A 14,774-nucleotide genomic window follows, 5' to 3' on the forward strand; every position below is an offset into this window, starting at 1 on the left:
CTGCAGTGATTAGGAGGGCTACCTCTCCAATCCCTAAATTACTCTTTGGTATGGTTGAAGGCCTTGCTTGACCCCCCAACCGAGTGCTGAAGACCAGGAAAATCCCCTGCTCTTAATGCCTAGCTGAGCCTGGGGCCTGAGATGCCCCAAATCCCATCACACATGGTAACTAAGGAAACTTCAGGGAATCTTAAAATGTCAAAAATCAGAACCAGAATAAGAATTTTCAATTGAATTTCCCTAATCCTCCTGACTCCCGCACACCCAACCCAGGAGAACTTTTCAGGGACTGGGAGAGCAAGAGACTTACAGTACTAGCTCCTGCAAATGTGGTGGATGGCAGCTGATCTTTCCCCAAAAGATTTTGGAGTGAGATGGAAATATTCCTTCAAAAAAGAGGAGTCTGGGAACTTCTTGTCAGGAAGTAAGGAGTGGGGAGAACTCACTGGTTTAATACATTACACAGGCTTCATTTCAAGTCTCAGGTTTGGTGCAAAGCTGAAACTCAAAGTGAACCTGAAAATCTATCAACCTCTGCAAATGTAATCTGCTGTTCAGTTTAGCAAACCCCACAAGGACTGAAACAGACAGCTTTCCACAGTACGCTATGATGCTGCTCTATCTATTTAAAACCATCTACCTGGGCCCTGAATCACCAACTCTTTTTCGCTTTCTTTCTTTCTTGAGCTTAAGGTTGACTTGCTTTGTAAAGTAGTCTTTGTGACACTGTATATTAAGGAGATGATGAGCCAACTCCAGAGGTTCTTACTCAGGCAAATTCCCACTGAAATCAATGAGAATGCTGCCTGAGTTAAAACTGAATAAGATCTGAGGATGTGGTTTTATATTAAAACTTGCATATCTCTTGTCAATTCACTTTGACTAAATGGAATGAATCACTGCAGAACAAGGGCATGGCATGTGTGTGTGCAAGTTAAAGAGGATCGCCCGCAGCATATGCTTAATATTATAATTGTTAAACCATTAGATGTTTTAAAGACAAATACAAAGGAGAAATTAGTAAGCCCTTATATGCATGGGTTTTCACTAATGTTCTGCAAAACATATCTTCTGAGACTCCAAATGCCTCTACCACCAATAAGGATAAATCTTAGTAGTAAGCACTATGTAAACTGATCTAATAGGAGAAATGAGTAACACTTAAAATGTCTCAAAGAAGCATTTAATTTGCATTTAAAAGGCAGTTATTGTGAGTAATTATAAGTTAATTAAATATTGATTATTACAAATGCCCCATTGTGATTTAGGAAGTACCAGCTATAGGATAAGTCTTGTTACTTTTTAACTCAAAATTACATTGGTAATAAATGTACAATTGCACTTGATTGTTATTAAATATGATTTGTCTCATCATTCACCTCTAATTGGCACTGCAAGTTAAACAAGTTAGATATCATTAAATGCTGAAATAAGTGTTTTAAATAACTATATATATATATATATATATATATATATATATATATATATATATATATATATATATATATATATAGTTATGCTGAACAGACAAAAACATTTCTTTTCAATTCTGATGACAGTGGGGTCAAGTTGGGCTGTTTGTTACCAATTGACTGGTTGGATTTTATTTATCATTCTGACTGTGACACACTCTATATATAGAGTGTGAATATAATGTAACTAACATATGCTTCATGCAACAGGTCTCTTGTAAGGTCTCATTACAAAGCTTATAATCTACTAAGTGTGGTCATCCTATTTGTATAAATGTATCACTCTTGTATCCGAAACTAGAAATATGAAATATAACTCTGAGGGCCTATTGTGGTTATGCAAAATGTGGGCCATTAATGGTGGTTTGGAATCTTGATGGCTCCCATCAACCAGGACAATTGACTGTGGATGGCTCTGTTTGCAGGCAGGCCTTCCTGTGAGTCAGGCTAGGAGGAATGAAGGCTTGGAGCCTCACAGGACATGTGATCATGTCACTTGAACTGGAATCCATTTTTAACCTGGTTTTTTTCCCCACTGAGAAGGAGGGGCGGGGGGGAACCCAGAGGGGCAAAGGATTCCCACCTTATGCAAAAGATATATAAGTGGGTGGAACAGAACAAGGGGGTCAGCCATCACGAGGAATCCCCTAGCTACCACCTGAGCTGGAACAAAGGCTGTACCAGGGCAAAGGATTGTGCCCAGACTAGGAAGGTGTCCAGCTCCAGTCGGTGAAAAAAACTTATTGAAACATCTCTGAGGGTGAGATTTTATCTGTATTGAGTTTTTATTACTGTACTAGACTTTGACTGGTGTGTTTTATTTTATTTTGCTTGGCAATTCACTTTGTTCTGTCTGTTATTACTTGGAACCACTTAAATCCTACTTTCTGTATTTAATAAAATGACTTTTTAACTTATTAATTAACCCAGAGTATGTATTAACACTTGGGGGGTGGGCAAACAGCTGTGCATCTCTCTCTATCAGTGTTAAAGAGGGCAAACAATTTATGAGTTTACCCTGTATAAGCTTTATACAGGGAAAAACAGATTTATTTAGGGTTTGGACCCCATTGGGAGTTGGGTATCTGAGTGTTAAAGACAGGCACACTTCTGTAAGCTGCTTCCAGTTAAGCCTACAGCTGTTAGGGGATGTGGTTCAGACTTGGGTCTGGGTTTGCAGCAGGCTAGCGGGTCTGGCTCAAACCAGGCAGGGCACTGAAGTCCTAAGCTGTCTGGGCAGGAAAGCAGGGGCAGAAGTAGTCTTGGCACATCAGGTGGTGGCTCCCAGGGGGTTTCTGTGATCCAGACCGTCACACTGACCTATTTTAAATTTGCAATCATGGCAACTAGATATATACCATGTGCTCCTGTTGAAGCTCAGAAGCTGAAAACGTTTCTCCCCTCCCCCCCCCAAAATCAATAATAAATTATGCAACAACTGCCCTGCCTTTTAATCTAACTAAAATGTACCATAGTAGCTCTTATTTTTTCACTACTGTGCTTTTTATGAACCAGGCAGTGAACTGGAAGACTCTCCACAGCTCCTTCACGTGGGGAGAAGAGACACTTTAGGTAAATACAATCCAAACTGTTCTGTACTGGTTTCTCTCTCTCTCTCTCTCCCCCTCCCTCCCTCCCTGTGGTTTCAGATGCAAATGGCTAGCTAGGACAGTGACATGAAATTATCCGATTGCTCATTTCACAGAGAATCATCTGATTTGTATATTCATTAACCCCTGTTGCCTGCAAAATGTACACATGAAGTTGTGTGTGATTGTATGCAAACCTCAGTGTCTTTTTTAAAATGTGGCCCCTTGAGTCTGCTTGTCAAGGTTCCTCCCCCACTCTGAACTCTAGGGTACAGATGTGGGGACCTGCATGAAAAACCTCCTAAGCTTATCTTTACCAGCTTAGGTCAAAACTTCCCCAAGGTACAAAATATTCCACCCATTGTCCTTGGATTGGCCGCTATCACCACCAAACTAATACTGGTTACTGGGGAAGAGCTGTTTGGACGCATCTTTCCCCCCAAAATACTTCCCAAAACCTTGCACCCCACTTCCTGGACAAGGTTTGGTAAAAAGCCTCACCAATTTGCCTAGGTGACTACAGACCCAGACCCTTGGACCTTAAGAACAATGAACAATCCTCCCAACACTTGCACCCCCCCCTTTTTCCTGGGAAATGTTGGATAAAAAGCCTCACCAATTTGCATAGGTGACCACAGACCCAAACCCTTGGATCTGAGAACAATGAAAAAGCATTCAGTTTTCTTACAAGAAGACTTAATAAAAATAGAAGTAAATAGAAATAAAGAAATCCCCCCTGTAAAATCAGGATGGTAGATATCTTACAGGGTAATTAGATTAAAAAAAACATAGAGAACCCCTCTAGGCAAAACCTTAAGTTACAAAAAAGATACACAGACAGAATTAGTTATTCTATTCAGCAGAATTCTTTTCTCAGCCATTTAAAGAAATCATAATCTAACACATGCCTAGCTAGATTACTTACTAAAAGTTCTAAGACTCCATTCCTGGTCTATCCCCGGCAGAAAACAGCATAAGACAGACCCTTTGTTTCTCTCCCTCCTCCCAGCTTTTGAAAGTATCTTGTCTCCTCATTGGTCATTTTGGTCAGGTGCCAGCGAGGTTACCTTTAGCTTCTTAACCCTTTACAGGTGAGAGGAGCTTTCCCCTGGCCAGGATGGATTTCAAAGGGGTTTACCCGTCCCTTTATATTTATGACACTGCTAAACTGGGCTGGCCATTTCCCAAGAGCAGGATTTCTTGTGAGATTTCAGGCACTCCCTGCTTCAGTTCAAACCAGAAATGCCAGCCTTTTACTCAGCATTTTGACACTTCCAGCCCAGTCCTATCAGGAATAAGGAAGCGCAGAGACAAAAGAAAATGAAAAAGAATGGGGGGAAGAAAGATCTTTTTTGGATTTAAAAGTGTTTCCAATCCAGTTTTTCCATGAAAGTTCAGGTTTGTGTTTATTTTATTCATACTGATTTGCCCAAGTCCTCATCAAAGCTGACATATATGGGAACAGGTGGCCCAATTTTCTATTGACATCTTTAAAATAAGGGCAGCACAGAATGATTAATCAGAGGGCATGGGACAACAGTGATGCACTGAAGGGGGGCGTAGAGTGTGGATGATGGGGGATGAAGGAAGTAGTGCAAAATGCCCCTAACTATCCCAATAAAACAGAAAAGCCAACAAGAAAAAGTCAAGAACCCCACCAAGCACAGTGGGAGAGTGGAGGACTGGTAAAGAATTTGGAGCACAATATACAATTAGATACAATTCAAGACCAAAAATCAGAATCACAATAAATGAATTGTACCCACAAGAACTGAGTCTTACAAGAAGAAGTTTCCTTCCTTTTGCCAGTACGGTCTCACTCAACATACACACAATAAGGCGGTTTGCCTCCTCGTCTCCAAACAAGCTGGGTCTAAACATATCACCTTAATGGGGTTTGGTTTCTTTCAAAAAAGGAAAGTGAAATAATACAAATTCAACCCAAGCCTTCACCACTGGTTTGCCTATTCCCAGGGTCACCCTGTGAGGGTGGATAAGCCCACAGCCTAGGTCTTCTATCTCCAGAGGAAAGGAATACGTGTGGCACCTTAGAGACTAACAAATTTATTTGAGCATAAGCTGTCGTGAGCTACAGCTCACTTCATCACAAAAGCTTATGCTCAAATAAATTTGTTAGTCTCTAAGGTGCCACAAGTCCTCCTTTTCTTTTTGCGAATACAGACTAACACGGCTGTTACTCTGAAACCTATCTCCAGAGGGCAACTCTCATATCTTGATGGTGTCAAGTCACCTTTCACTGTGAATTGGAAACACCCTTCCATCAGGATCCTTCCCTGCTGACAGAGTGATGTGTTGCAGGCAAACATGGCCCACCTGTTACAGTACAGTGTGATTTCTTTTAATTGAAAACTGGAATTCTGGCAAATAAACTTGTCCGAGTTGTCCTTACATGTGCACTTTCGCATCCTCTAGTTGGCTGGCAGCCTTTAGGGCACTGCTTTCCCCTCAGTGGTGTCTAACTGCAAACTAGGTGGGGGATAGGAGCGAGGATTTGTCCTTGTTTGGTCGTGTCTACAAAACACACACATGCTGGCAAGCACACTCAGATTATTATTCCTTTGTGGGAAGAGAATGTCAGAGCTCATGGCTCCACTGGAGCAAATGATATATACAAAGAAAGCCGATATAACCCCCCCGGGGTTTGTGATCAGCCATTGGGTTTATTGAGAATGGCTTATATCTTAGTCTGTGCACCAACAAAGCACCTTTCAAGTACAGACTTTTAATCTTGGCATTTTAAATACTCCTTTTTAAAGTACATAAATCTCTGTAAGCTTTTCCTTTATTAATATGGTGTAAGCTTCAAAGTATTGTTTTCCCCCAACAGAGTCTCAGTACTAAGAAGGCACTTGCCCTTGTCTAATCACATCTGCAAGTAAGCAAATATCGTCGAAAACTCATAAAACTTTATTATCCCCTTCAGGCAACTAATGTCAAATTCAGTGGCCACTGTTGCCATTTATAAATATGAATCAAATTTTCATTGCCTCAGGACATCATAAAAAGACTTTCTGATAAAATATAAGTCAAAGGCTCTGCTTCTGCTCTTAGATGGAGGCAGAGACTGCATTAAAAAAAGACTGAAGACAAGTTTTTACAATTTCTTAATGTAAGAAGGGTTGACCGGGAAATTCTTACACCGCAATAGGATGGTTGAGCTTTTACTTCTCCACCAGTTGATATACAGCTGTAGGTGGAGTTGTATCTATTTTCACACTGCATGCCAAGAAAGGTGTGACAAGTCCTCAGAGGCTGTCGGTGCTTGGAAAAACTGGCTATCATATCCCACAGGAGACTCAGATAGGGGTGATTCATGCAGAGAGTTATTCATTAATAGATGCCATTCAGTGTCATTCCAGGCAAGACTTGGTAGATTCATCTCAACTGGAATTTTCTGCTGGTTGCACCACAAGGCAGAAATTGCACAGTTCATTAGTACCAGCATACACATTGCCCTGCATCAAAATTCACAGAATTTGTCGAGCTCAAGGCATTGCCAAGCAAAAGCAGTCATGTGGGCAATTGTAAATGTGCCAGTTCCTAAGAACTATGCCAGTTTTACACCAGTGTAACCCTATTGACTTTAATGGAGTTACTCCTGATTTACACCAGCAAGAGTGAGAGAGATCCTGGCCCTATATACAGATTAATAACATGTACAATACATGATGTTTGAGGCGTTAGAGAAAGCCCAGCATGTTCCTCAGTACCGATGACATCCACTGGACACAAGCAATGGTGGGATTATTTGGGGACCCAGTGGGGCTGTCTTACTCTGTTTATTCTAAACTGATACCAGTAGCAGAGGGGGGAAAATACAGATGCCACTGTTGTTAGAGCATAACCCTCCATTTCGTCACCTACAAGATCAAGCCTAACACAAAGATACTGACACCTGTTAGGATTTTATCTTCGCCAATGTCTTGTGCCCCATAGATGTCCTCGTAGTTTTTTTTTTTTTTTAATTTTAGTGTTTGTCTTGCAACATCCTAGAATACCTTGTCCATCTCAAACTGCTATTTAAAAATGGTTAAATGGTGCACTGGACTGAAACACTCAAGTAGCATGTGTGGAATTTGGAGGGGAGACAAGATTTCATCATGCATGAATTAGTCATAAAGAGCTCAATCCTGTGAAATACTGAGCACTCTGGCCCTGATCCAGTAAAACACTTTAACCATGTGTTTAACTTTAAGTATGTGAACAGTTCAATTTACTTCAATGGGGATACTCACATGCTTAAAGCTAAGTGTAACGGGGTGCTGGCCAAGAGGTCCTGAGCCAGGACCCTGTTAGCCCAGCTCCAATTAAGAAGCATTAATTGGGGCTGGCTGAGTATGCCACGCCTAATTGCCAGAAGAGAAGCACCTGCGGGTCTTATTAGCCAGGGGACTATATAAGGCTGGCAAGCAGGCAGGAAGGAAATGAAAGGGGGAGGGAAGAGAGCAGCCGCCGCCGCCGCCGCCGCCAAAGGCTGTGCATCGCTGCTAGCTGGAGAAGCTAGCTATCCCCCAGGTTGGAGCAGACTGTAAATAGAAGGTGGTGGGAGCTGACACTGAAAATAAAAAGCACTGGTGATTGCACTCAGAAGAGGTCTCTGGCTGATTTGTTGCGAGGGCAAGCAAAAGTCTTGTTACACAAAGCATATAAGTCCTTTGCTAGAATGGGGCCAAAGTGCTTGGTATCTTGCAGGACTCAGCCTGGATAATCAGTAGAACGGCAGAGGCTATGCAGAGGCTTTGTTGTGAGACCCGTTTGGGGCTTCAGGTTCTCAGCTGGGTCACTGAGAATTCATAGTACCGAGCACTTTAAAAGATCTAGATGTAGCTGAGGAGAAACATTTATGAGCAATTGAAGATATTGAATTATGGTATTTATACCTTGAGCAGGATTAAAAATGGAATGACAGATGAAGAAAATGGCAACTGAACTGACTCAGTCTGAAGAATTGGGGGTACAAATGAATTTATATGGGAAAAGTCACACTGAGCTAAATAATTAGGATCAAATTTTGCCCTCAGATATGCACGTTCATCTCCAAGTAAATTCAACGAGAGCTGCACATACATATCTCAGGGCAAAATTTGGTCCTCACAAAGCAGCATCCTAGAACATATAAAAGGATTCTCCAGAAAATGAAGACCTATGTGGTTTGGAAAATGTGGCAACCCTATGGGAAATTTATTTATGTATATTATTGCATACTGCGGTTGTACTGGCCACAGTAATAAAGATTTTAAAAGGCATTAAACACTCCAGGAGATCGAGTTTAAGATGGGAAATAGGTTTTTGAAAAAAAAAATTTGCAAAGATATTGTAAGGTAAATGTCACAGAGAATTCAGCTATTCTCCTTGCAGAATTTAGAAAATATGTGCGCATAATTCTAGCTGGATGATATCACAGAGATTTCAGAAGAATAACCTGAGGCAATTCTGAACTGCTTTCACATCAAAAACAGAATGAAAGAATACATCCATATTTCAAGTGCACAAAAAACAGATTTTCTCCCCCCCGCCAGCTCCAGCATAACAGAATCAAAGCAAAATGTTATCTACTTTAAGTTACACCTGCTAGGAAAATTTCATTCATGCCCTGTACCCAAAGTTGGTCCATGTTTCCAGGCATAGCGTTATGAACTGAAATGATCAACACTTGCAAAGTAACTTGCAGCATACATGGAGGCTAGCCTATTATACTACATGCCATTCTGTTTAAAAGAATTAGGCCTGAGTACCATATCTCTTAGGCAGTTATTCATAGAGTAATATACACACTGTATTCTCTATAGTTCGCCAGAGATGAACTCTAAACAGCTAATCTGTGTTGGCCCAGACCCCCATTTATCTATTAGAATAATACTGTACCAGTGGACTTGGGGCTTCCAAAATGACCACATATTATCCATGGCCTAAACCAGTGATACATATTCTCTGTGGCACCAAGAGCCACACTAACGTCGTCTCAGGAGCCCTAAGTCCACGGCTAATTTGCATATGTATTTACATAAATTAACATAAGTCATGAATGAATGTTGTTTAATGTTTAACTGACCTTATATGTGAAAATCATATCCCGACTTTTTTTCCTGTTTTAATATTTTTCCCATTTGCTATGTTCTTTCACTAAAACAATTTCCTTCTAACATTTCTAATACTTTTTTTTTCCTTTTTCCATTTTCCACCTCTTCCATTATGTTCTTCCATTCTCCACTTGGGGGTATGAAACTTTACACCTTGTACTGGTGCTGTACATCCTGACTTTGGCCTTTAAACAGTCTCTTCTCTAGCCCTCTACACAGTTTCACAATGTTGGTATAAGAACCTTCTTCCCTGTAGCTACTCCTTTCTAGAACAGCCTTTCTGACTCTTTCCACCATATTGACTCCATTTTGTTTCAAATCCAGATGAAAAATTGCCCATATTGTATATTTTTTTCTTTTTCTCCAAGGCATCCAAAATTAATAAGCACTTTCAATAATGGACCTTAATGACTTACGCAAGTCACACAGGATGTCTTTGGCCAAGCAAAGAATTGACCTTAGATTTCCCTTGCCTCCAGATGAAACACAAAACCATTCTTCTCTTACCCTCTCCATTATTTTTGTATCTCCTCCAATTATTTTCCACAAACACCATTTCAGCACCTTACATCTGATTGATATCTACCACTAGAGATGCTTACTCTCGGAGTTGCTTTACGGAATGGAGGGATTCTCTCATCTCATGGATCTCTGAAGAAAAAAATGCCCATGGTTAATTGGCTTCAGAACAGCAGCAGCCCTGAAATTATACTTGACTTCACATCTGTATTTTTAGGGAATGGTTCACAGTTTACATTAGGTTGTAAATAAATATAATTCATATGATCTCAGTTTAAACACCAAGTTAGTTCTCTCAGAATCAGTGGTAAAAGGCAGAAAACATTTCTCCAGCTAGTAATTCTCCTTTAGCTTATTTATAGTCTGGATGTCTTTCTGATCTTCCATTATTTATATTTTCCAGGTGGGAACCTTAAAAATACTGAAGCCTGTCTGTAACCTCTGATTCAAAAGTTTGGAAATGGGGTTGTGAGAGACCCTTCTACAATCTCCTGGACTTTTCCCCACTCTTGAGGAGGGCAGCAAGGGAATCCCAGAAGCTCAGAAAAATGGAAAGAAGTCTATATGGTTCTGGGATATCATAGCCAAAATCAAGCCAACAACAGGAGACTGGAGTTGAGAAGTTATTGTATCTTTCAGTCTGGACTTACTGAATACCGCTTTAGTGAATGCTAGATTGTAAAGTGAAAAATCAGCAAACAAAACTGCATGATCCATGTTTTTCAAACCTGTACTATTAAGAGGGATGGTTGGCTATGGATGAAACTAATCATAAAATTCTGAGGTCAAACATTTCAGATGCATGTTCCATAATTAATCTGTGTTATGATCTAAGTATGGGGTTTCAAAGAGAAGAGCATAACCTGTAAGAAGTGCTAAGTACACTGGGGGAGTCAAGGTCCTTGTCTGAGTCAGGCCATTAGCATGGCACCTCGCCAGGATCTTTTTTTGCATTCTATAGTGTAAGAGCAGTGGCATCCTCATCACGGCAAGTCTCATTCATGTTAATGGGAAGGACCACACTCCTTGAATGAGATCTAATATTGGAAAGCAACAAACAAACTAATTAGATGTTAAAAACTACAGTAAGTTAACGTATTACAGATTAAAGTAATAACACACATGGGTGGAATTTAGTCCAGTAGTCCTGGAGTTAAGAATAAGTCTTGTGGTCAGATCCTCTGCTCCAGCAGCACAAAGCCAGTTAGTAAGAAATCTCCAAAGCCAGGTGATAAGAAGCCTAGTGATACTGCAAGCATCTCCATCGCATCTTCTGCCCCCCACTGCAGGAGAGATGGCTATGCCTCCGTGTGCCTGGCCAGGACACAGGCATATCTGGTTGACACCTGGCTGCCCACATGACCTATTGGCCCCAGTATCAGGTGGAGCATAAAGGTCACTTTTGCCTGCCCTCTTTCCTGTTCGGAGCACAGCTATGTTGTTTTTTGTTTGTTTTTAATCTTAAACTGCCCTAGAGGTATTGAATAAAGCTAAATACTGCTCTTGGAAATACATACACAAAAGGCATGGAAGTCAAAGGGAATTTTGCATATTTATCTGAGGGCAGGTTTCACCCCTTTGATATGTAAGATAATCCACTGCTCTGGGACCCCAGATAAAAGGCCGTATGTGCTGCAATATGTAAGCACAACAGGCAGAATTACAGACTCTCTGGCAGCCTTACCTCAGAATTTCCCTGCTTTTGTGGGTTTATGTCTGACCTGTAATGTTATCTGAGCACATTTAATTAACTATAGTAGCGGTTTAAAAGCTCTGACATTATCATTTTTATACCACTACAGCCTCATACCACTTGTGGTCATTAAAGCTGTTTCTGAGATCAGTGCAATTCATTCTGGACTCAAAGTTAATCTCATGGAAAATCCAATCAGTAAATTGATTAGGTATTAAATTACATTCTTTGTTAACGTTCTCTATTCCTTTCCTTACAGTTCAAAGAAACCATTATGTGTTCTCTCTCACACCCACCATCTCTCTCTTCCCGCTCTCCCACTTCCATTAGTATTACTGCACAGTTAAACTGATTGGCATGGCAGTGGTGAATTAGGGACTATTTTTTGTGTGTGTAAAGAAAGTGGTAAAGTTCAGTAATTAGGTAAAGGTGGGAAAGGTTAAATACATTTTAAAATGGGGCTGGTCCCAGTTTTGCTCAGTGCCATAACATTTTGACCAGTTTTTCAATGAGGACTGTCCAAAATGTGCTGCAGACACCAATGTCGATTGAAAATATTGCTGGTATTAAAGTTTACTGTAGCAATAAGACCCTCTAAATTGGTTGTCACCGTATTTTGTAAACGACTTTTACCATAGGCCATTCCTAGCAGTTAACTTTGGATAACAGGAGATTTTTAAGACAGCTTTTTTTTTTCTCTCTTTATTTCTTGTCAGCTCCTGGTTTTATAATGGACCACATTGAGTCCTGCTATCAATGAACGTTGTGTCCATTTATGTCAGGGCTGAATTTGGTCGGGTGTGCTGAAGTTCTGGGATGAAAGCTAAGCTGACCAAATATTCAAGTTCTTGTAGCCTACCTTTGCAATGAATACTAGAGAAATTTGGCCTCTGATAATGGCAAAGTTGGAGGTGAACTATGATTCCTGTAACTGCTTATCCCAATTGGCTTACTGCAGGTTAAAGTTGTATTCATGGATATTTCATACTATAAATCTCCTGAGTAAAAGCCTGGGCCCACTGAACTCAAATAGAGTTTTGCCATTGATTTCAATGGGGCCAGGATTCCATCTCCGTTACTTCATCTGTCCCACCTGTCCATTGACTTGTTTATTTCACCCACCCATTCTGTGTTGTCTTTTAGGTTGTAAGATCTTTGGTCCAGGGATTATAATTAACTATATAACAACAGGTTTCAGAGTAGCAGCCATGTTAGTCTGTATCCGCAAAAAGAAAAGGAGGACTTGTGGCACCTTAGAGACGAACAAATTTATTTGAGCATAAGCTTTCGTGAGCTACAGCTCACTTCATCCGATGCATTCAGTGGATGAAGTGAGCTGTAGCTCACGAAAGCTTATGCTCAAATAAATTTGTTCGTCTCTAAGGTGCCACAAGTCCTCCTTTTCTTTTTGCGGATACAGACTAACATGGCTGCTACTTCGAAATAAGTAAGGTAGAAGATCTCAGCTTTATCAGAGAATCCCCATATAAGCTATGAGAAACAGTGTTTTTTCTTTGCAGTCATTCAATTTTGGTTTGCATTGGTTTAGTGCTCCCAGATTCACACTTAAAATATTGAGTTCAAATGATCCCCAAAATCTCAAAGTTCAGTCATCATTTCTACTTTTGTTAGGCAATTAATGCCAAACTATAACTTAGCCATTTTATCAAAACTAGCCAAAGTTCAGTAGTAGTTTGGGAGTTTTGTGATCGCAGGGTATAGTCCTGGGTACTCTGCCCTCTCAAATCTTGGGACCCTCACGCCTACCTCTCCACACCTGACCTGTATGCAATCTCACTTTTCTCCCTATCTCACATCACTCGTTGGCATCACAAATTCACTTGTAAAGTTCCTCACTTTTGTAAATGTTGGCAGGATCAGACCCTTAGTTTGCAAAAGGATAAGCGAAACCTGAGTTGGGTGAGTCTTCTCCAGAACACCCGACACAGCACATAGCCCTTAACCATAGCTATTAAAGTTTCGGGGGAGGATTAATCTACTACCACTTATTGGTTTCACCCACATACCAGTGATTACTTTCTCACAGGAGAAGGAGATTACTGATTACTTTTAGATTACTACTGTCTGTGAAACTGGGGCCATATTTTTTTCACCGCTCTATGCAAGAGTTAGTATCCATATCTGGAACTGTGAAAAACAAAATAATCCAATATTCCTCCAAACAGAACAACTTCAGCAATACATTGCTTAATTATTTATTTGACTTAACACTTCTCCATCCTGATAGCAAAAATTGTTGTGGTAGCCCCAGCAAGGGTTAACTTGGGGGGAGGGAGAAAAAGTTAGGAGTATATTAGCTAGCCACAGCCTGTATGCAGCCAATAACATTTGAGCCAACTGTTTGCCTCTTTGATCTTGGTTTCCCAAATAAAACATACTGTTTGAAAATGGAATAAATAATTACTTCATAGAGCAAGTATGATAATGTAACAATAAAAACAATAACTTGCCTTATCTCTGACAACAAATAATGGGATTTTACCAACACACATACAGTCTCGCTGGTTTTAGCTCAAATGCACGATCAGAGTGGACATGATGCAGAATTCAAAATGTCTAATTTCTTGGGCTCATTAGTTTGGCATCAGCTGCTATGAATTACATATCCTATGACTAGACTATCCAATGCTACAAGAAAAGGGATTTCCAGACTTGAGAAGAGAGACAGAAATGTGGTTGTTTTTGTTGTATTATCTATAGAAAAACAACTGTTACCTTATAATGTTTACAGACTCTGAATGAAAGAAGTTTAAGATAAAACCTTAAATATTTTGATATTGGTGCTTGTAGCAATATTACTGGTTTCTCAGGCAATACACTTCAGATATGCAGATTACTGAATCTGGGCAGTTCACAGCTGGGTATTGTAGAGGGAGCCTAACATGACCTACCCAATGCAGATCTATTACATTGTGTTGTTATATTTGTTTGCAGTTCCGGCCATTCTCCTTTTTACTCAGCCACATGCTTCTCACACAAATCCTAACAGAATAATGAGTTAATACATTGCAAAGCCTGTTAGAGTTTCAAGATCCAAATCTCCACCTTTCCTGCCATTCTGGGATGGATTTTAGGCTATCAGAGCCAAACCAGATTTATAGTTCGGTCACAATTCCTCAGGTTCATATATTTGTTGGAATCTTTCCCCCTCCCACATCTATCCTGACTATTTGCAGAGGTTTTTCTAACTCTATTGAGAAAGCTTTGGCTCTTCACTGACATACTGTCACAGCCAGACCTGTGCACCAAGTGGATTGATAGTAGTAGGAACAGGAATTTAAAATCCAGTCCTCTTTGCAGCGTAAAGTGCATTTTGTTCACAACCTCCAGACTGAATGGTACCTTTGAGATAATTTTTGCATTAGTTTATCTCTTCAAT

The sequence above is a fragment of the Lepidochelys olivacea genome (assembly GCF_965140295.1).
Source record: "Lepidochelys olivacea isolate rLepOli2 genome assembly, chromosome: 5".
Taxonomy (NCBI): domain Eukaryota; kingdom Metazoa; phylum Chordata; order Testudines; family Cheloniidae; genus Lepidochelys; species Lepidochelys olivacea.